The 24351-nt window shown below is 39.4% G+C and overlaps 1 protein-coding gene across 2 annotated transcripts in view; it reads right to left on the bottom strand.

The window, feature by feature from the left end:
- Unc5d (unc-5 netrin receptor D) overlaps window positions 1-24351 on the bottom strand; it is a 558420-nt gene that overhangs the window by 160820 nt on the left and 373249 nt on the right. The window lies entirely within an intron of this gene.

The following is a 24351-nucleotide window of genomic DNA, read 5'->3' as shown; positions in this document are numbered from 1 at the left end:
CTGTCCCTCAGCTCTTCAGCTCAAGGCTAGCGCTCTACCACTTGAGCCACAGCTCCACTTCCGGCTTTTTTCTTTTTGCTTATGTGGTGCTGAGGAATTGAACCCAGGGCCTCAGGCATGCAAGGCAAGCACTCTACCACTGAGCCACCTTCCCAGCCCCTATGTGAAGTTCTTGAAGGCTAACAACCTGCTTATGAACTACATATGTAAATCACATGTGCTAACAACTCAACATTGCTTTAGGAAACTAATGTTGGACCTCTACTTAGAGAATCAATAGTACTTAATTATGATATGTGTTTTGATAGGATCGTTCTGAAATTTCACTTTCCGTGTTTCAATTGTTTCTTTTTCGCTGGTAAAATTAGCAGGGGCTTATTACAATTATCAATGAAAGTCAAAGTATCTGCAGGAAAGATATAAGGCAAACGAGAAGGCCAGGGTTTTTCTAGATAACAAAGTCTGTAAAGCTGAGTTTTGGTTTATCCACAATCAGATGTTCTCTAGTTATTCAAAATGTTACTGGGATCACTAGTGCCTGTTGAGTTAGCAGAAATGCAGCCAGATGCTCAGAAATGTTGGCATGGGCAAGATACACAATGTCACCTAGAGAATAAGAAGGAAGGATGCGATTTTGGAGTTCTGGTGTTAGCATATACTACCAGGCACTTTCCTCGGCCATGAGAAATTTGTGTTGGTCATTGTTTTCCATTGCTTTAACAAAATAGAGAGAGTTACTTAAGGGAGTAAAATTTATTTTTTCTCAAAGAATCTGAAGTTCCAATCCATGGCCAGCTGGCTCCATGGCTATGGGCCTGTGAAGAGGTTGAAGCATGTGGTAAAGCAGAACAGCTCATTTATGGCAGAGGAAAGAGAGAGGAGAAAAGAGAAAGGGAGAAACTAAGAGGGAAAGAGAGAGGGAGAGAGGGAAAGAGGGAGACAGGGGAGAGAGAGATATTGGTATCCAGAGACAAGATCGACCCATCAGTGGCATGCTCCCCACTTCCCCCAACTAAAATCTACTTCCTCCCAATAATGCCATTAAATTACAAATCTATCAATTGATTAATAATCCATTGCTGAGATGGGAGCCCTTGGGGTCCAATAACTCCCCAAGGTCTGTCAGTTGGCAAACAAGTCTGAAGCCCATGAAACTTTGGGGAATATTTTAGACTCAAATCATTTTGTGTGGAGGGGATATTTATTATCTTTAAGTAGTTGTACAAAGGGGTTGCCAGTTAACAAAGCAGTTGATGAGTACAATGCCTCTTTATCAATGACACCCTTTTCAACATTCTCACCCATCCCTCCCTCCTTTCCCCACTCTTCTTAGTTTTGTAAGGCATCTTTTGAATCCTTGATTGCATTCTCCCCTCATCTCCTATTCATTGGTCTAACACCATGCATGAATTCAAATCTTGATAGATCACCAGGATGAACTCTGGTGTCACCTGCCGTGAGGCAGGCTATGTACAGGTCTGTACTCGTATACTTTACCTAAACCACAGTTATCCTAGGAGTGATTTTGGCTCCACCCAAGCAAGGGTGGTGGTGTATGTTAGTGTCTAGAGAAACTTCTGATGGACACACTTTATTTAGGTTGGGGCCAGTGAAAGTTCTACTGTCATCAAGTGGAACCCAGGAAATCTACCAACCACCCTACAAGTCACAGAATTCTCTTTACGAAAAATAATTATTGGGCTCAGGCCAGGTGTATCATACAGCTACAATCCCAGCTACTCAGGGAAGAGAGGCAGAAGGATCTTGTGTTTGAGGCCAGTGATCAGCAAAGGTAGCAAGGCCATATCTCAATAACAAAATATAAACAAATGGCTGGAGTGTGGCTGAAGGGTTAGAGCACTTGCCTAGCATGTATAAGACCCTTGGTTCAATCCTCACTATTGCCCAAAATTCTCTCAAAATATTGGACCCCATATATCATTTGTTCTGAGATGAGACATAAATTAAAGATAGAATCTTTTACTCGTTGACTTTTAAAACCATTCTCCATCTTCTTTGTGACAGATGCTAATTTACTAAAAACTATTACTGGTAGGCGTGAAGCCCATTGTTGCACCTTGTTTGTGTATTTTTTCCCTCTTCTCTATGAAATTGATTCACACGAAAGCGTGTAGGACAAATCAATACCTCCTGTATAATCCTTGGCAAGTGTAATACAGAATCAGCAATAGGTAATCAGAACTCTGAATGATTAGGAGACTATAATCACCTGGTCGTTTTGATTATTCTATGGCCTTCTTTCTCCACTGCTTCTTGGCTAAAACGAAGACCTTCCAAGACATCTGCTTCCTTCTTTTTAACTACAGTTTTCACCATGATTGTACACATTTGATTTCTAGGAAGGAGGAATTACAGGCCTTCCCATAAGCACACCTCAGTGAGCCCGAGAGAAGGAAGGCTGCCACATATTGTTCTCTATTGCCTAGAAGAAGAGGAACAAACCACAAACATAACTCTTTTCCTTTCTCCTTTCCATATGACTTCTGATCTTCAATTTCTACATACATAACAACCTTATTGTATACGTGTTTTTTATTGTTAGCCAGCTCAAATCTTTTTGTGAAAGTAGGCAGGGTATAAATTACAAATAAATAAATGCCACACCGAAGAACCCTTTACTGCATGCATCAGGTGCTATTTATAGCAGGCTTCACAAAGGCTTCATCAATGAACTGCCACCAGTCAGTGTTGTTAAAATGATTTCTTACAACTAAGGAGCATTATCATGTTTTCCAAGCAGCCGAAGCGATGAGTTATTATAACTTCTGTTCAACTTCTTATTAAGAGCTGAATGGCCTTAGAGCCTGAACTGGTTTCCTGGGTGGGGAAAGGACCTTGGATGAGTGACAGGAAAGAACAGAAGACAAACAGGTAATGGGTTAAGATGAACTGTGCATCCTTTTCAATGCCAAAAGGTTTTGTTGACTATAGGTGGATGAAGTGATAGCAACAGAGCTGTCACCATTACTGAGCCCCAAAGGAGACATCTTGATGCAAATACTCGAAAGGGAGATGGCTGTCAGAGCAGGAAGAGCTTGGAGGAGGAAAGCAATGGGTACAGAGACTCCTTAAGAGACTATCTATTATGGTATTAACACAGAGAGAAGAAAAAACCCACTAGATTCTTCAAAGAAGTTAGTGTGTGATTTGTGTAACTTTGTAGAAAAATCCAGAGGGAGAAAAACAACCATGTGAATTGTTCCCTTATTTACCTTATAAGTGCACAAAAAGCACTTCAAAATTAATAGGTGCCAATACATCATCTGTTTTTCCCCCGCATCAGTATTTGTAACCTTTCAAAACTAAATAACTTGTCTCTTTGTTCCCTGGAACTCAGTATAATTCTTCTAAATGCTCCTAATTCTATCAAATAGATCCATTTAGGTCACTGGAGGCCCAGGAAATGAATTCACAGAGCTCTAATGTCTACGCAGTTAGACAGTCAGAGCCCGATTGCCTAGCCATGCAAATCTTTCTCATCTGAGCCCAGGCTCCATTAGTAGATGTGTTTTGCTCCTGTGTTTCTATTGTGTAACCTTTGCAGCTCCTTTGTGTATTACCTTGTTTAGTTTTAAAGTTTAACACAGAACTGAAAATGTGCACACTTCCCCTTTCTCAGGCAAAGGACTGCCGTGTTCACTTTCTTTGATTGAATGGAAATTCTATGGGAGTCTGGGATAACGCTTAAAGCACAACACAAAATGATCAAGGCCTCTCTCTCTCTTACTTTCTCTCTCTCTCTGTTTCTCTCTCACACTGTGAGCCTGCAAAACATTCTCCAAAGAAGGCTAGTATCAAATTTCAATAGTCACTTGGGAAAACAGATATGATCTGGACTGAGGTTCAGACTTCCGGACCACACAGATCAATGAGAAGCAGTCAAAACTTTAATGCCAAGGTCTGTATGCATATGCTTGTGTGCACTTGTGTATGTGAGATTACTGCTGTTGTTTTGATGCCCAAATTTGTGTTCTTTGTTTGGACTAGCTACCTGCTGTTATGCACTTTTTGCCAAACTCTACCTTTTGCACATTACCTGAGTTCTATAGTCTTTGATGATTCACGGGTTAGTGGGCTTTCTATTTCCTGCCTAGGCCAGGCCCTATGACATCACATCCCTGGCTGGACCTAAGGGCTCTCAGCTTTTACAGGACTGGAAATTTATATTTGACACCAGAAACTGCGGGTTACTTCATTTGACCAGACTTTTTCTAAGTGAGATTGAAGCACGAAAGGGTTTTTCATTACAGGGAACGAAAAGTGGCTGAAAGAAATTGCTCAATATGAGACTGGAGGGTGTATGTGGTGCTAAAATTATTGGCTGTGGTTTAGTAAAGGTCAGTGTAAATCAGAAAATGACGGGACCTAAGAAAAGTACCTTAAGGTAGTACTTGGAATTTTAACCTGGCCGCAAGTTAACAAACACAGGGAAATCCACTATTTAAACATTGAGTAGTTGTAATACAAGATTTTACACACAGAACCATATCCTAAGGATGTACAGAATGTCAAGGAAGCGGCAGGTAGCAGGGCTGTGGGCTGTACTGGCGTGGGCACTGGTGTTACTGCAGGGAGGCACCAACCTCCTGGGAGGCTTCTCAAGCACAGACTTGGAGAGCATTCCAATACCTTCTGGTCTGTGTGTTCTGCATCCATATATTAAATTGATCATGGATCAAAACTATTCAAGAACAAACTGCATCTGTACTGAGCATGTACAGACTTATTTTCTTGTCATTACTCACTTGAAATATAACATAACAACTATTTATGTGACATTTTCATTGCATTATTAATGTTCTAGAGACGAACCATTTGAGATTTATAGAAGAATGGGCATAGGTGATACACAAATACTCCATTGTGTTATAGGAAGGACTTACTTGAACATTCACAGATTTTGGTACCTTGAGGGGTCTTAGAACCAACCATCCATATACTAGGAAACAACCGTTTTGGACGTTTAGATGATTGTAAACATTATTGTCAACTTCTGCATTCTACAAATGCAGAACTGGTTATAAAGCTAGAGCCCAAAGAAGATAATAACCATGGGCAAGCGAATAGAAATGTGAGATGTCAGGGGTAGTTTGGATTAAAACAAGGGCCCCAAAGAAACCACGATTAATCAATAGCTGAGGAAACACACATGGTTGATGGTCAACCAGATCACATATACCCTCGTGGGTCACCCTCATGTTCTGTCTTTGCCACAGCTCCACTGGTTTGCACAATGAAAACAACAGAGAAACAAGCAATACCCCCTGTGAGTCCAGGTAATCTTAGCAAGGTCAAGCACTGACCTTGAATTGATCATGTGCACCCTCCTACCATGGATTAAAAAAAAAAAAAAAAGAGGGCCAAGTCCTAGCTTCAGGGATGTGATCTTCTGGGAAGAATTCCACTTCTTTTATCTCTGAATGCAGCTGCAATAGCAAGAGGTGAGGACCTCACTGGTTGAATGCTCTTTTATTCCTGTAGAAAAAGCATGACCTGAGCCAGAGGACAATCATCTAGACGTTAGTTCAAATGACACTCAAGCTTCAGGAATTGCAAGCTCTCTTTCCTATGCATTTAGATCTCTGTTGGTTACAAATATGAGATTTCTATGAATTCCAGAGTGTGAGTAAAATAAAAACAGCTTGTCTTTTTAGTTCCTTGTACTGGGATACGCTTGTCCAATATTGTCAAATATCCCCAGATTTTCTCTCCTGTCTCCACAAGGCAGCATGAATGGAAAAGATATCTGAATTTCACCCCCAAACAGGAAAAAGAGAAAGTCTTCTGCTCCAAATGAATGCAGATGCAGGGGTGGCAGGTTATCAATCTGAGGTGGTTTCATGTCACAGATTATCAGTAAGCTGGTTATAACTGGTTCTTGGTCTTAAGTGCAAAGAGGCTCCAATTAATCTGTGGGGGATGTGGTCAGCTTTGTGCTTGGGCTGGGAAGCATGGCAAAGGCTTTGATCAGCAGTTTGAAGGAAACTGAGTAATGGGAGACACATGCAGAGTGAAAATGCCTGGGTAAGAGATCCATCCTGTCCTTTGGAGATATAGATATAAAATCATAGTACATAACAAAATAAGTAGGTCAATATAATGTTATAAACAGGCATTGAAAAAGGGCAAATATACTGTGATGTAGATTATAAAGCTCTTTAGAATCTGCTGGTAATTCCTATATATAATCCTACATCAGGCTCCAGGATTACCTTGGTCAATATTGTGCATATTATAAGTGAAGAGACTTGAGTTCCAGGGAGGCAAAATCCATTGAGAGGCAAAACACCCAGTGGCAATTATCAAGACCAGAATAGGCTCTATATTCACCTACTCTGTTCAGACTGCTTGCTACAAGAGTGAACAACTTAGGCCTTTTTCTGCTTCAATAAATTCTAATTCCTTTTGTCTGTATACGTGCTGTCGTGACAACAAAAATAGGGATTGGCAGCTAATGATGTGAGAGAATTGAATCAACAACTTTCTAACAAATAGGCATTTAGAACCACCCAGCAGTGCATAGCTCAGATAAATGACTCTCTCATTAAGACTCAGAAGTGCTGTGTCAAGCTGTGTGGCTTTGGGTAAATTGTCAGGCCTCTCTGGGTCACATGTTACTTTCTTGGTCTGGCCAGGCTCAGTGGGATTCCTTCTAGTTCAAACATTCCTAGTTTCCACAACATGTAGGTCAGAGGCATTATCCAAATAATGATCACTGTGCCCAAAGTCATCAATGTTCCACACTGAATATTTGGTGTGAAAAAGCCAGCTTAAATTAAGAATGCAATCTTTTGGCAAGGGTTAACTTTCCATGGCAAGTTATTCCACTCAATAAAGAGGGTTGCCATCACTTTAACTAGTTAAACAGATTAGATGAGGGAAGATGTTACAAGGCAAAACATTCCCTAGATTAGGAATGCATGTGATCCAATGGTAGCATTCTAAGATTGTGTGGAAAGTCCCAGGACTTATTCAAGACAAGATTTTCTAATGTGACCCCTAGAGAGAAACAGGATGTAGTCAGGCAATATATGATTCCTTTCTGATCATCATGGTGAAACAAAGCAGCATACTCCTGCTGCTGCTCGGGGTGCTGGCAAGATACAACTTACCTCTTCCTTCTACTCCAAACACAGTTATCCTGGACAGTTCAGGCCATGTCAGAGAGATGGCCAACTGTCCATCAAGTAAGCTTTTCTTTCTGAGGTCGGACTGCTCAGAATTCAAATAAGTTCCTAATAATTCCTGCTTCTCTATACTGGTCATATCTGCAAATAAAGAAGTGTTTGCAATTGACCAAGGTTGCTTAAATATGATCTTCATCAAATAATTCTACCACCATAACATTTCCCATAAAATGTAAATAAAGTTCCGTATGAAAATTCCAGAGATGACCTGTTGCCACGGAAGCAATTTATTGAAACTCTTTTACTGAATTAATCAATTTCATTTCAGAAGGTAAGTAACCAAAATAAGGCTTTGCCTACATGTAATTTACTTATGAGTGGCCCATGAAATATTTTTTTCAAGGTAAAATATCAAATAAGTTACCAGATTTAAAAAATAAAAAGACTTACAGGGCTGGGAAGGTGGCTAAATGGTACAGTTCTTGCCTTGTATACATGAGGCCATGGGTTCAATTCCTCAACACCACATAAACAGAAAAATCCAGAAATGGTGCTGTGGCTTATGTGGTAGAGTGCTAACCTTGAGCTGAATAGCTGAGGGACAGTGTCCAGGTCCAGAGTTCAGGCCTCATGATTGATAAAACAAAACAACAACAACAAACACAAAAAACCTTATATTAATATTTTTAATATATATTGTTATTGTAAAGATACTGTACAGAGGGGTTATTGTTAGGTGAGCCAGGTAATGTGGGTCATTCTGTAGCCTTATTTCAGCATTTTGTTATTTCCCTTCCCCTCCCCAAATTAGGAAACTGACACAAATTAATCTTAATGCAAAGTAAAATAAAAACTGAAGGACACAAATATTCCAGAAGGGACTGCTCTGTAAGAAATCTGTGCTTATTCTATCACAGTGAATGTAATTTTCTCTGGCAGGTGGCAAGCTAGCTCCTCACAGTATTTTGAGAACAAACTTGTCTGAAACTTCACAAAGCTATCTTCCTGGAGAACTTATAAAACTTATCCAGGGTTAGGTAGTATTTAGTAATGGAACACCCTGATCATTTCTGAAAACATTAAGAATGCTTTTGTAAAATACAACTATTTGCTGAATTGAAATGTTTTAATACCATCAATTCAATTTAATATAAATTGATATCATTATAAAATCTATGAGACACAACATTATCTGTCACATATAGACCAATTCATGCCTTTCTTAAAAACAAATAGACAGTGGGTTGTGATAGTAACTCCCAAAGGAAGAGTTCCAGTGATTTTTTTTTTTTGGTGAATTGAGGAGCTTGAACTCAGGACCTGGGTGATTTTTGGCCTGAGATTTTTGGCTCAAGGCTATCACTCTACCACTTTGAGCCACAGTGCTGTTTCCAGTTATTTGAAATATGAGTCTTATAGACTTTCCTGTCAGGGCTGGCTTTGGACCATGATCTTCAGATCTCACTCTGCTGAGTAGCTAGGATTATATGTGTGAGCCACTAGCATTCAGCTTGATAGATATATACACATATACATATATGTATGTATGTCTATATATCAAGTTCAAACTGGAGAATTGCCTTTTGGATTTTCTGTACAATTGAATATTTGTAAATCTCAGTTCATTTTCAATAGAAACATATAGGCTGCATTTTGAAAAGGAAAGCCATTCACACTCTCAGACGGAGAAGAACCATGATATACATTATTGACCAGGGTGAAAGCCTGAAGAGCCACTGCAGAGAGAATGATGACCAATTAATACAATAGAGATGAACTGAAGTAACTGAGGCACCAACACCCATGCCCTGTTTCTGCTGAATTAGGACAGAAATAAGCCAGGCAGTGATATCTGAATACTACCATCTGGAATTTATAACTCTTCCTTAAAGTTCACTTCATCAGATTCTTCACAAAGCCGGTAAGGCTTCATGAAGGAAGAAGAGGCTAAGAAGATGGAACTCATGTCAAGTTTTCTCTCACCTTTTCTGGGTTCAAGTTTAAACATCTATAAAAAAAATGTTTTGGTCACACCTAAGCTTAATTTAGCAAAAATGAAGCTGTCACTTTTATTTTAAACTAATTCTTAGTGGATGAGTGCTAGTCAGCACAGAGTAAGGACATACTAGGTTATTAAATCAGAGTGACAAATACAAAGACATTTCCTGGTGGGGACATGGACTGCAGCATCAGAGCTAACTACTGGACATATATGCATGCACTAAGTCAATCTAGTATCAACAAGTAAGATGTCTGGGAGAAAGGGTAAGGAATCACAAATCAGTGAGAATAATTTATAGAGAGATTTGGGCTGTGTGTGTATAGGCTTGCCTGATAGTATTATACAGACAATGAATGAACAGACACAAAGAAAGAACGAAAGATCTCTTGTGTTAGAGCTCTGACCATGCCCACCTAGAGCATACATATTCCTGATCTGTACTTCAGAGAAAGTAATAGTAACACAGAAAGTGCAAATTGTACTTGGATAGCTGTGCTTTAATTATTTCCAAGCATTGGTATCTTGAAGACAGCTTTGAACCCAAATAGGCTGAAGGCTATATGTGCCCTGCTATAAACTCAACACCTTACAGAATCTAATTAATCGTTTCATTCATTACTAGCCTAGGAGCATGGTTTCCAAGACTAACCAAGCACCACAATCACATATATGCACAGAGCTAATCAGAGAGTTGAATTCCAAAGAGGGACTATTTTAATCTTTGGGTTATAATTAGAATCTGAAACTAAGTTCTCAACAAACATAGATGGATATTTGTATGAGTTTCTAAGATACCATGATTATTATTTCAGCATTTGTAAGGTACTTTGAGAAAAGGGAGCAGTAATACTTCAAGATTTTCTTTCTTTTCTTTTTTTTTTTTTTTTGGTCAGTAGTGGGGCTTGAACTCTGGGCCTGGGCACTGTCCCTGAGCTCTTCAGCTCAAGATGAGCACTCTAATACTTGAGCTACAGTGCCACTTCCAGTTTTCTGGTGTTTTATTGAAGATAGGAGTGCTACGGACTTTCCTGCCTGGACTGGCTTTGAACAGTGTTCCTCAGATCTCAGCCTCCTGAGTAGCTAGGATTACAGGCATGAGAAAACTGGCTCCCAGCTTCAAGACTTTTTAGACATCAAGGTCTCTTCTCCCCCACTCCCTTGTATTAAAAAGATATCTGAACAGCTCCAGGGAGAAAAACCCATGTGGCATTTAGCAGACACAATGGCATGTGAGGTCCACTGCCCTTGAACTGTACACACTTCCCATTGGCATTGATGAGAATGCTACACATGTATCAAGAGGGGAAATAAAAAAGACCCAACAGATTTTAAAGTACAGCTGAAAGACAGGCTTGCTATCTGCCAAGGAGCAATTTAATTAAACTCTTATTTATTGCTATTCCCTCCAGTTTCATGGGTTACAGAGAGCATAAGAAGCACCCGTGTTTGCTTATTGCAAAACCAGTCTTGCTTACTTTCAGCAAGGCTCTTAGATCAATAATCATTGAGACATATATTGCGCTCTCTTTCTTGAGCACTGAAGTTGGTGTGTCTTAAATGAAAAATGAAACACACTGATTGTATTTGTAACTAATGTTCCTTAAAAGTAAAACAAATATTGATATTCCAGGCACACATAATGTCCAGAATCTATAACTAAGTGTGTGAAATGCGTATGGCACACATTTAATAATCATACCCCATTTTCAATAACGGGAAACAAGGTACAATGACTGCAATATTTCACTGGGCCCTTTTTTCCCTTCACCAAGCAGCCACATTGTTTTATTACAATATAGCAATCCTGGCACATTACAATTTACAATACGTATACAAGAACCATAAATACACTAGCCCAACTAAAATATGCAGGAATGACTCTTCCAGCTTTAGTGATACTTGCAACTTTACATTTTATAGGAATTTCACAATTTGTTGATGTCTGCAATGGAATCAGTACTGCCCAGAAGAGAAATTATTTTCCACTGCCATTAAAAGCTCCAGTAGTAAATAAACCATCAGATTTTATGTAGATATCTACTAGACCATCAAAGGAAGCCCATGAAAATGTCAAATTTTGTGTTAAACATTTGATAAAAGAGTATCTATAAGGCACATTTGTAACACTTTTTATTTTCAAATGATAGAGTTTTGAAGATATTTTATAATGCTGTACCAACCTCTGCAGAACACTAAAATCAAGTGACGCTTAGGTTTGTCAGTAAAACAGCTGTACAGCTCATGACAAAAGAATGCCTCATCAGGGCTGAAAATGAAATAGTGATATTGGAAATCAGAAAAAGGCGAGGTAGAATCCTGAAGTTCACAGAGTGTGGATTCAGATACAAGCATATGCAGGCATACACATTCTAAACAAGCCTGTAGTAGATGGCAATAATTAAGGGGTGATAAATAGTAATTAACATCCCTGTAATTGAAAAAGGCTCTCTTTTAAAGACTAAATTAACAAGGTGGTTTATATAGTCAACTACATATATGGGATGTGACTCAATACAGCTGGCTTGCTATGGAGCGGGAAACGCCACAGCAATTTGTTAATTTACAAAGACAGTGTGATGTTCATCTAGATTTTTAAAAACTGTGGTTTTCAGTTCCGTGAAAGGAGAAGGGGAGTATCTGCCAACTGTGCTAAGCAATGTGCGAGGCATTGGTACACACCTCATGTCAACACAGATCAAGGCATCATCCAGAAACTTTAATTTCTGCATATGAGGAAACTACTTTAGAAACCAGTCTGTCTGTAAATGCTGATCCCAGAGCTCAGACCTTTTGTGTGTGAATGTGCAAGTCAAACACAAAAAACCTACAACAATAATCACAGATCCGATGAGTTATGAGCAAGTGATTTACATCAACCTTAAAGACTGTCTTCTCTGGAACACCATTAAGGTCTAACACAGAGCTGACACCCTATTGTCTGTCTATCTATCTATCTAATCTATTTATCATCTATCTAACTCCCAGAACTACAGTTTTCATTCAGGGACTTGTACTCTCCTTTGACTTACTTGCTTACAGCTTGAGCTATATCTCTAGTCTGGCTTTTTTGCTCATTAATTGCTAGAGATAGTGTCTCCAAACCATTTCTGTTTAAGCTGTCTTTGAATCATGAACCATTAAATCTCAGGCTCTTGAATAACTAAAATATATAGGCATAAAGCACTTGTACCCTTTGCAGTTTGAATGAAAATATAAAAATTCTCTTTGGCACTGAACTGATTTCATTGGAAATATACCAGTGTGAAGTAAACTTTTTCTGAAAATTAGAATGATGTACTGGAATTAATTAAACAACTAAGGAGACTGCTGCCTCTACTGTAAAAGTCAGAGAACAATATACTTACCTCTAGTACGCCAGTGTTACCTGAGCAAGGATGACAAATAGCATGATTTGATAACATATATCATTTATCTACCACATATAATCTGCGATGATGCTTCTAGCTTTGTGAAAAAATACAAGAAAGAAGACAGTTTAATGATTTTTACCCTTAAGCTAAATTTATTTAAAATGTATAATTCTGAGATTACTGTATGTTGTTGTTGAATGTCCTATTCTTGATGAAATAGGTTATAGAAATTACTGTTATTATATATTAATGTCCTTTCATGGATAAAACAAATGAGCTAAATGTTGGTAACACTTGGCTTGTCATTTCTCTTAGGGAGTGGCAGTGTACTGGACTGTGAAATCCAGAAGTCTGAGAGGTATTCCTCACACAGAAATAAAAAATGCACAGCAATTGCATAAGCTTACATCTGAGCAGCTGGAATAAATACAAGGAGAAGGCAAAGAAGAGGATGCTGAGGAAAGAGGAAAGGAGAAAAAACAATTTTGGCAAAAAAGACTGGCATAAGGGAATAATGAAGTCATCTCAAAAATAATAAAAATAAAATAAAATGTACGCCTCGGGTGTTCATAGCACATTCTCCGTTCCTGAGCTGAAAGTAATAGAGATTTTACTCAGCCAAAGAAAGTAATAAGGAGAACAAACAAACATAAAAATGACTCAAAGCTTGACACACACTGGATGAATTGACCAAGTGTTTCCCAGTCCTGGCTTGTGATTGGTCTGACAGCCACTATGGGGAACACATGACGGCTATCACATCTTAGAAAGAAGAATTTACCATAGGAGAGGTGTGGGGGGAAGTGATCATTTATCCTTTTGCTGACTCTATCACTTGGACCTGGGATCCATTAGTCATATTGATTCTAGATCTTCTACCTTGACCGGTACAGAGCACTTCCAATGACAAAATCAAGTTGTGTGCATTCTTCATTGTTTTTACTTTGAAAGTAAATGGATTTGTCACTGAAAAAACATGACTCCAGCAGTGACTCCATCTTTAAAGCCGAGAGATCATGATCACTTGTAAAGAATGCATTAGCCCTGACAGGAATGTGATGAGCTATTGCAGCTTAAGCAAGGCAGGTATTAAGGCAGACCACATCACTGGAGGAAGAGGGGATCATGGATGCAAACTGTAATACAGTCTAACATCTACAACAAAGAGTGATGTAAGGGGAGGGGAGGCAGAGTGATTTCACCCAGCAGAATGCTATGGATGAACAGTGAAATAGAGAAAAAAACCTTTAGTAGAAGTGCTTGCATGGCATGTACTGGGTTAGATCCTTGACAATAGGAAAGAAAAAAAACCTTCATTAGATTACTTATTTACTTATTTCATTTTGTTCCAGTATTGGAACTTGAACTGAGGGCCGGGGCACTACTCCTTAGCTCTTTTTTTTTCTTCTTTTTTTAAAACCGTCTGATCCATACATCCACTTACAGGTTTTTGATTTGTTAGAAATAAAGGCCTTGAAGACATTCCTGCTTGGGATGGCTTTGAACTGTAATCCTCAAATCTTAGGTTCTGAGTAGCTGGAATTATAGTCCTGAACACAAGCACCCAGCTCTCATTGGATTTTATTATTTGTGACTACTATAATGACAAATATTTGATGTTTTTGCAACTAAGTAAAATGTTATCAAGATACTGTTTCAATTAATCTTCAAAATATCTTTATGTGTCATTTTGTATTTTATTTTACATAAGGGATCCTTAAATTTAGACGTGATACACCATTAGCCAAAGATCACACAGATAATTAAAGGAGGTGCCTCAATTGCAATCTGTTTGGCTCATGATTACACAATTCATACATTTTGTTTTTTATTTAAGCCCAGGTTTCTCTATGTTGCCTAACCTGGTCTTGAACTCCTGGATTCAATTGATGTCTTGCCTCAAACTCCTAAGTAGATGGAATTACAGGCATGAATCAATTCATCTAGCTAAAAGTCAAGGGTTGCCTGAAATGCTAGCTACTCAAAAGGCTGAGACCTGAAGATGGTGGTTAATGAGCTCCTTATCTCTATAATTAATTAGCAAAATCCAGAAGTGCAACTGTAGCTCAAGTGGTAGAGTGCTAGCCTTGAGCAAATATAGCTAAGGGCCGGCATACAGATCCCATTTCAGAAAATAAAAAAAAGTAAATAATAATAAATAAGTAAATACATAAATAAAAAAGATCCAGGATCTTATGCAACATGTTTCCCTAATTTTTTTTTATTATTGGTTGTAGGGCCTGAACTCTGAGCCTGGGACTGTCCCTCAGCTCTTCAGCTCAAGGCTAGCATTTGAGCCACAGCGCCACTTCCAGCTTTTTCTGCTTATGTGGTGCTGAGGAATCGAACCCAGGGCCTCATGCATGCAAGGCAAGCATTTTACCACTGAGCCACCTTCCCAGCCTCTCCCTAAAATTCTTAAGATATCTTCTCTTCAGTAATTTTTACCTAAGTTTCTGAGATTGAAGCACATTATTTACCAACAAAGCCATGACAAGCATTTTAATTTGAGCTTCTTTCGTAGTCTTCTTTTTTTCCATCTTCCCTCAACATAGATTTCTGAGTGTCCATTACTTGCCATTCACTTTGCTGAGGGTTAGGGGCAGCCTATAGAGAGGTGAATATGGGGTGAGAACCATTCCTTTCATTATGGTTCCAGGCTACTGGATTAAGGACTATCAGATAATGGGCTAATTCCACAAAAATACTGAGTGCTTGTCATATGCTCCATTACATACAGAGTGTAGCATCTTTTTTTTTTTCAGTAATGGGAAGGGAACTTAGACAAGTGTGTGTATACCAGTCAGGTGCTCTAACACATAGCCCAGGCCTACAGCATTGTAAAAATGTAAATTCCCTGGGGGCAAAGCCTGAGTTAGAGATTTTAATCAGGAATGTTTACCAAAGTCTGGAGCTTTTTTTTTTATTATTTCTGGAAGAATTAAAACTGGAGTGAGAGGGCACACTATGTCTCATGTGTTGAGGCCAAGGATGCTGCTACATATGTGATACTACACCCAGCAAGACGAGCCATGCCAAATTCCACTGGTTAGATCTTCAGGACCTTTTATTATCTTCTAGTCTTTCAAGTCAGAGTCAGTCTCCTCTCATCAGTGGCAGAAAAGAGAGGCAGGTCATATTTGTTAGAACCTTCCCTTTATTACCACCAGAATCACCATTGCTTTAGGGAGCAAAGCAGGCAAGAAGAACTTAGGAAACTGAGGAATGAAAACCCAATACTTTATTGCAGGCATAATGAAGGAATAATGGCCTTAGCCCTTTAACACAAGTGGTCAAGTGACTTATGACGGTGTAATCCAGATTTAGTGAAGCAAATTCAACTGAACAAATGCCTCCAGGTCGCTGAGGCAATAGGGTGAGGGCTAGATACAAGCACAATCTCACTTCACATGATGAGGCCCAGCTGACCTGAAAGAACACAAGATCTAGGTTGCCTGTGTGATCAGGAAAGCATCCTGCTGTCTGAAAACAATAATGATGCCATCCTCCATCCTTTGCCTTCCCTGAACACAGGTTTTAGTGAAATAACCTGACCATGCAGTACAGCCAGAGGAACTCCAGCTTCCTAGAATTCTCTAGTGGGATCAAAGTCACTGGTAAGTGGGAGGATCTTGGTGTGTTTCAATGAAAATGCAGAGCAAATAAAAAGGAATGGAAAGGACACCTTCAAAGGCTTTGTCCAATGGTGGCAGGAGTCCAACTGACTCTACAGGGGAAGAGCTTGTGCAGGGGCACCTAATGACATAAAGATCCTAGGCCCTCTCCCAACTACCTTTGTTCTAAAGCCAGGTAAAGGAGGGCAGCCACTACCAAAGCAATGCAGAGTGGATGAAGTGGAGTTGAGAGAGCAATGCTTAGAGGAGGCACCTGTCAGGCTGCAGCAGGACTACACTGCACTAAGGGAGCAATAAGAAACACATGCAGCCTCTCCACTTCTTTTCATCTGCTCTACCACAGCAGGCACAAGAGAGGTTCCACGATGGTGTCAGGACATCTGCACCTATTTAAAACTTATGATTGTTTGCAATCTGTTAGGTCCTCAAGATAAAAACAAGTAAGATCAGCATTGAAACAAAGAAAGAAATAAAGAGGAACAAGGACAAATAAACCTGGTAGGATGGAAACCATTCTGTCTCCTTGCCTCCTAGGAGTACAAATCCATGTTTCAAGTGTGGCAAACTAGACCCTTTTAGGATCTGACCTTTGTATACTCCCTGGGGACCCTACTGTGGTGATGTTGGCACTGGCTCTTTAGACCATCCCCAAATAAAACTAACAAAACTTACAGTCTATCCTGGCCAAGCACGCTATTTCATACCTGCATGCTTTGCTGGTCTGGCCCCCTGTGCATTCTACATAACCTCCCGCCTGGATGATCTTTTACTCACTCTTCCAAAATCAGCATGGAAATGACATTCTGCAGTGTCTTGGCTGGCCACCCTGGCCAGCAGAAATAATCCTGTCTCTTCTATTTCATTGTTCCTCTTATTACAAGCAGCATATTCACTGTTAGATACTTATTTACATATTTATTTCATTTATTGGATGCTTGTACCTGTCAGGAATAGAGTCCATGTCTCACTTATTGCTGTAGGCTTCAGGGCAAAGTAGCCATTTATTAAATAAATTGAAATCTGTGGTGATAAGAGATTAACACTGTAGAGACCAAGCAAAAGATTGTGAATTGTCTTTGAAGTCAGCTCTGAGACTGAGTACAACCAGGCTGACCCAGCATTAATGGCAAGGTAGTTTGATAAACAGAAAGGATTGATGCTGGAATTAGACACACCCTTCTGAAATCTCTTTTCTTTCACTTAGCATCTTCCTGGCAAATCAAGGGTAACAAGAAACAATAGTAGGTTGCATCAAGATCTAGATTTTGAAATCAAAGGGAGCTAGACCCCCTGCCATCTGAGGAGCTTTGGGGAAATTACTTTTCCTCAGCTCAATTACCACATCTGTAGAATGAAAAAAATATGTATATTGGCTGAGTGAATAAAATAGGACAACATATATTAAGAGTCCAGAAGAAATCCTGCCATTTGGTCCTCAATATATGGTAACAATGATGATCATTAGTGTGGACTCTATCATTATGGTTGAGCATAACAGTGAATGAAATGACATGTAAACATGTCAGCTCCCACCTCTACAATTTTGTCTTTTCTCCCTGGTAGCTTTGCCATTCTTTTACATTCTATCGCCATTCCACCTTCCACGACACAATATCATTATTACTTGAGTGCATTTCTAAGTGCATTTCTGGGAACCTCCCCACCAACAATCCCCATTTAACCATGTTGTACTATTATCCTAAAGATGCTCAAATATGGTCCCTTTTCAATCAGCACACTAACAACTTTGATGGAAAAAAAAGCTGATCAACTGGACCCGACATATTACTGATATACCAGGGTGATAGCTCCCATCAGGCTGTGGTGAAGCTATGCAGATCTGTTCACCTTTCCCAGTTTTGGCATACTGGAGCTGCCCCTAGTAGGTGACCTTCAAATGAAACTGTTGAGCCAGCATGCAATCAGCCTGACACTTCCCACACATAGAAGTCAAGGTGTAAGCTATCACTTGTGACCAGCACAGGCCAGGGTTGGCAGCCCATGGGGGATCAGAATTCTGAACATGATTAATAAATACACCATAGAGAGAATCTGTTGGGAGGATCGACAGCCAGGTCTGTAAGCCAATACTGAATCAACAATTAAAAGAACAGTTCCAATTCGGTTCAGCCAGAGCCAAGAGACACTCAGTTATAGTTAAATCAAAATTCACCACAGCAGGAGATTATCAGCTGTTCAGATCTGAATATGGGATGTTTTTTTTCTTGGAAGCTTAGCTAAGAGAACCAAGTGAGCCCAAGTTATGTGTGAAGTGAGTTGCAAACTGCTGAGCTAGGGTGGTGGGCACATAATCTGCAGGGAGGAAGCCAATGCAACTTGAAAAAACCAAAGCTCTGGAACTTGTAGTGAGTGACTCACTCAATGTGCTCACTGTGCTGAATTTTAGGGGGCCCCAAGGGAAGATCATAATGGATTCTTGAGGTTTTACAGGATTGAGCCACTATGAAAGCTATGTAGTACAATGTAAGAAGTGATTTCTTCACCAGGCACTAATTATGGAATTAAACCCAAACTGCAAGAAGACCGGTTGGGGTTATGACAATTGCACCTGCAGGCAGGTGCTTATTCTCAAGTCTAGAAACCACCCAGGAAGGAGAAATGGGCACACTCTAATTTACTAGCACTTACGTGAAAAATTGTCTGCAGGGCTAGTGCACCTACCAGTCAGCTATAATTAACTAAAAGTCAAAGGTACTCACAGAAGGTGTCATTCAACCAAAATAGATTATAGAGAAAAATCAGGATTTGGGGAGCTTGGCAAGAATGATCAGGAGAAGCTGTTGCTGGTATTGTGGAGGTTGTTTATTTCCATTTTAATAAGATCTGCCAGCAAAGCACAGGCAGGACAGTGTGTGGTGTGCTTCCTAGAAACATTAAAACCCATGCTGTCTCAGCAGGATTGGGATGGAGTTCTTGATTCACGCCCATGGAACATTACTGCAGCATTACAGATCTGCAGCTCTGTCAGTGCAGGCTTAACAAGCTGCGATGACTTCTGCATAATTCAAGATATAAAGACTGTTTATTGCACTAAACTGTGCAAAAAGTCATAGGACGAAGCAATAGCTCTATGCCTTAATTTGTTAATTTAGAATCACACATTTCTTATTCTTTCTTTTCTTTTTCTTTGTGTGTGTGTGTGTGTGCACGTGAGCACATATGTGTGCACATGTGTGCCTGTACACTAAACCTAAGGCTTGAACTAGGAGCCTGGGTTCTGTCCCCAAGCTTTTATGCTCCAGGCTACCACTGTACCATTTGAGTCACAGCTTTACTTCTGGCTTCTTTCTAACGTTTAATTGGATATAAGAGTCCCAGGGACTTTTAATCCTCAAATTTCAGCCTCCTGAGTAGGTAGGATTACAGGCGTGAGCAACCAGAACCTAGCTACACATTTCTTTTTCTTATCAATGGTTTTAAAAGAAATTTTGCTCTTGAAGCAAAGTTCCATTGCCATCAAATAACAGGACTAATTACAAGTAGGAGCCTAAGGCTTAGACCTAGGAGCATGAATTTAAGCAACAGAATGGAGGTATATTTTTCTTCCTTTTGTGTTGTTAAGGATTAAACACAAGACTTAACGTGGAAAAGGAAAGTGCTCCCCTATTGAATTGCACCCTAATCCAATAACATAAAAAATGGTAACTTTACACCCCCTCCCCCACACACATACAGAGTCTCTCTTTACATGGTTTCAATTACTATCAGCTATGATGTGACATATTAAATAAAAATTTAAATAAACGATTTCTAATTTTCACACTTGAGCCACACTCCTAATCCTTTTGTTTTTCATTCATTTTTCAGATGGGGTCTCACGCTTTTGCCCACAACAGCTCAAGGGTTCATCCTGCTATCTCCCCCTCACAGTAGCTGGCATTACACATGTGAGCCACCATGCTTGGCTCCATTCCTAAGATTGAAACTGTACGTGCTTCTGTATGATGAAATCTTACAGGGTTCTCCTTAGCCCTGCCTCAGATGGGACTCACTGTTTTATCCATTGTATCCATACTATATATGCGACCTGCCTATCACTAACAGCCATTGTTATCAATCTGACGCTTGAAGTGTCACAGGGATGGGCCTCAAACAACCCATATTTGACTTAATAATATCCCCAAAGAATAAGGATAGTGGTGCCAGATTGGATATGCCAAAAGATGTCATACAGTGCTTCTTTTAAGTGTTAGGTAATTTCAAACTCATAAGGAAAGGAAAAAAATCATGGAGATAGTATTGTGATATATGGTAAAACAGGATGTATTGAGAGAGATCACATTTATACAACTGTTACAGGAACATTTTTATAGCTGTTTTGTCTTATTATTAATTACTGTTCTTAATCTCTTATGGCCTAGAATTTATAAATCATTGCTTATATTAGGGTTGATTCTGTCTGTGGCTTCAGGAATCCACTGGGTATTTGGGAACCGAGCTCCTGGGGATGAAGAGGGACAGGTGTAAACATTATCTTTCTATATTACATTTAGCTATGTGCCCATGAGATAACAGGAAGTAATTAAGGATATGCATGTCATACAATGTGATGTCTAACCTTCAAAAAGGCTATCACATGTAGAGTTTAAGAAAACCAGGCTCTAAAATCAGACTGCTTGAATTCAAATACTGGCCTAGTCACTCAGGAACTATATTCCTAAGTAATCTACTTAGCCTGTCTTGGCCTGGTTTCTTTTCTTTTTTTTTTTTTTTTGGGTCCGGTCGTGGGGCCTGAACTCTGGGCCTGGGCGCTGTCCCTCAGCTCTTCAGCTCAAGGCTAGCGCTCTACCACTTGAGCCACAGCGCCACTTCTGGCTTTTTTCTTTTTGCTTATGTGGTGCTGGGGAATCGAACCCAGGGCCTCAGGCATGCAAGGCAAGCCTCTACCACTGAGCCACCTTCCCAGCCCCTTGGCCTGGTTTCTTATAACTAGCATCTACCTACCTGAGGGGGCTGCTGAGAAATTTTCCTAAAGACAACCTGGCTTTAGAGTCTAGATGAAATTTATATTAGCTGCATAATAGTTTCTCAATAATATGTAGCTTGAGTGTCCCTAACTCAAAATTTGGAGACAGCAAATAGATGAATCTTAGAAACCCAAAATGGCCCCAAATACTAAACTTTTTGAGCACTAATATAAAAATCAAGTAGAATATTCATGAAAAAATTATTTAAAGTGTATAAACTACCTTTAGGATAGGTATACAAAGGAGATGTAAAAGATAGGTGTTGAATTTCATTTGTGGACTTGTGTTCCATTCCCAAGATATTTCATTATGAGTATGCAAATATTCCAAATTTCCCCAAATAACTGAAATCCTAAACACTTCTGGTTTCTAGCACTTTGGATAAAAGGATGTTCAACCTGGGTAAACTAAATAAATAATTCCATCAAACAAAGATATCTCTTTGCATGTCTAGCTACAAATGCTAGCTTTAAGGATCACAAGAGTCAACATAAATGAAAAGCTTTATAAATTGAAAAGTGATATTCAAATTTAAAAGTTTATTACAGTGTGCTCAAACTCAGGATTTGTGTAAATATCTATCCACTTAAGCCATTTATGCTTTCCACATAACTGCAGTGTTTCTAGGTGTATTTGTGATGTCTATGGAGTAAGCTGTGGGAGAACAGTACAAAGAATAATTTTCAATATCTAATCTAAAGGGAATTACCTTGGAAAAATATTACATATAGGTATGAAAAATTAAATACAACAGTTAGAGGGAGGAAGGATGGGAGGGAAGAGAGAAGAAAACATTCACTGTACACTAGTGGCTCACATCTGTAATGCTAGCTACTCAAGAGGCTGAGATCTGAAAATTGCAGTTTGAAGCCAGCCTAGGCAGAAAAGTCCCCATGAGAATGTTACCTCCAATTAATCACGCAAAAACTGGAAGTGGATCTGTGGCTCAGAGGTAAAGAACTAGCCATTAACTAAAGAGCTCAGGAACAGTACATAGGCCCAGTTTCAAGCTCTACAACCAAGGGGGAAAAAAAAAGAAAAAGAAAACATTCAACACAAAATACTATGAAAAATTGTAGAGGGGACAAGTGCTGGTGGCTAATTCTTGTAATCCTAGCTACTCAGGAGGCTGAGATCTGAAGATCCGGGTTCAAAGTCAGCCTGGGCAGCAAAATCCATGAGATTTTGATCTCCAATTCCCCACCCAAAAACAGGAAATGGTGCTGAGTGAGGCTCACAGTGGTAGAATGATAGCCTTGAGCAAAAGAGCTCAGAGACAGTACCCAGGCAAAAGACTGTAGAGGGAGAAAGCATTGTCTCTTAAATAGTGTATATGGCACACTTGTTAAATTATGTATTTCTAAGGAAGATTAAAGTGGTATAATTTAGATAAAGTATCTACCCCCCCAATGACTCATGGGTTGATGGCTTGGTATACAGTGTAATGTATATGGCAATTTGGGCAAGTGACTGGCTCAGGAAGTTTGGACCTAATTAAAGGATAAATCCACTGATGGATTCATAATTGAATAGCCTACTGGGAATGGAATTGCAGAAGGATGAATCACAAGAGGAAGTAGTCTTCTAGGGCCACACATCCAATTGGATATAACTTGTCCTTGCTATCTTCCTCTCTGTCTCTTTTTGTTTCCTGGCCACCATGAGGTCAACAGCCTTTCATATCACACATTTCTGCTGACAGGTCCATGGCAACAGATCCAGTTACCATGGACTAAAATTCTAAAAGCTTTTCCTTCTTTTAAGTTGTTTATGCCAGTTATTTTTGTTGCAGTGACAAAAAACTGACAATTTATTGTGTCCACTAAGATGGGCAGGGAGAACTCAGAACTCAGAAGCCAGGTGAGTTAGAGATGATCCTCTGAGAGTGTATAGCATAGGTAGATAGAGGAAATAAGGCCATAACAGCTTGGAGACAGGAAGCCAAAGGCCAACTGGGCAGAGCTGAGGGAGGTACACATAGAGCAAAAGGAAAGAAGTAACAAGGACTAGCAACTAGATTAGCTTTGCAATGACTCTGGTTTTACTCCTTGGCTATGAAAACTGGCGTTCTGACTTCTAGGCTTCCGGACCTCCAAGAACCCTGAACAAGAAAGGAAAGGAAAATAAGCACAAACCAGCAAGTATCAGATGTCTTCTATCATCTTCATTAAGGAAGTAGAGCTTACCAGCTCAGCATGTGACAAAGTCAGGATTTAATAAGATTTTACTCAAGAACCTGTATTAATGACAAGGGTATTTGGGCTACAGAAATTCACTTTTTAAATAACTTATATTAACCTCATTTTCCCTTCTCTCTTATGATAGCAATTTTTTTTTCAGGAATGTTTTCAGAGGAGTAATTTACTGGCACTTAATTACTAGTATTTAACCAATTCCACATTTCCTTTTTTAGAGTCCATTAAGTTTCTATTACAATATTATATGTTCCAATCAAATGTAGTTTTCTGAAAAGATCCTCATTGTCAGTCTCCTCAAAGCAAAGTTTATCAGGATTATTAGACATTCCCTCCACTTTGACTGAATCAAATTAGATTAATTATTTATACCTGAGGCCCACTGCTTCAGAACTTGGGCATACCACTTAACATTTTGCTAGTGAAATACTAAGAAGATTATTTTTTAAAATAAAATTCTCCGTTTCATGAGCTATTTGATTGAGGTTAAACACAATAGTCTAGTGATTCTTGCATTAAGCATTTCAATTCATAAGATTCTCTTCTGGGCTTTACCCTGATGAGCACATTTGAAACAAATGAACTTTTCATTCAGGTGATGGTGAGGGGCTTCTGCATTGAATACGTCTGGGTAGAGTGTGGGGAGAATTATTAAAATAGTATAAAACTCATCAAGTCCCTATTTTGTATCAGGAAAGAATGACAGATATGAGAAGGATTTTAGGAGATTTCTAGTCTCCTCCCCCATCCCTCTCCCCTTATTTTATATTCAGAGAGAGAGAGATAGAGACAGAGAGAGAGACAGAGAGAGGGTAGGGAGAGGAAGACAGACACACAGACAGAGAGATGGTGGGGAGAGAGAGAGTGAAAGAGAGAGAGATTACTATGCCACTGATAACCTTTAGCTGTCTGGGGACTTGCATTTTTTTCCCCAAGGAAAAAATGTGATATTTTTCAAAGGAATCCTTAAAGAAGTGAGACAAAGCATAGGCAAAGAAATGGTCAGCACTCT

This window comes from Dipodomys ordii, unplaced genomic scaffold, assembly GCF_000151885.1.
Source record: "Dipodomys ordii isolate 6190 unplaced genomic scaffold, Dord_2.0 Scaffold4, whole genome shotgun sequence".
In the NCBI taxonomy this organism is placed as follows: domain Eukaryota; kingdom Metazoa; phylum Chordata; class Mammalia; order Rodentia; family Heteromyidae; genus Dipodomys; species Dipodomys ordii.
The sequence above is the reverse complement of the archived record's forward strand: the minus strand, read 5'-3'. Positions and strand labels throughout refer to the sequence as shown.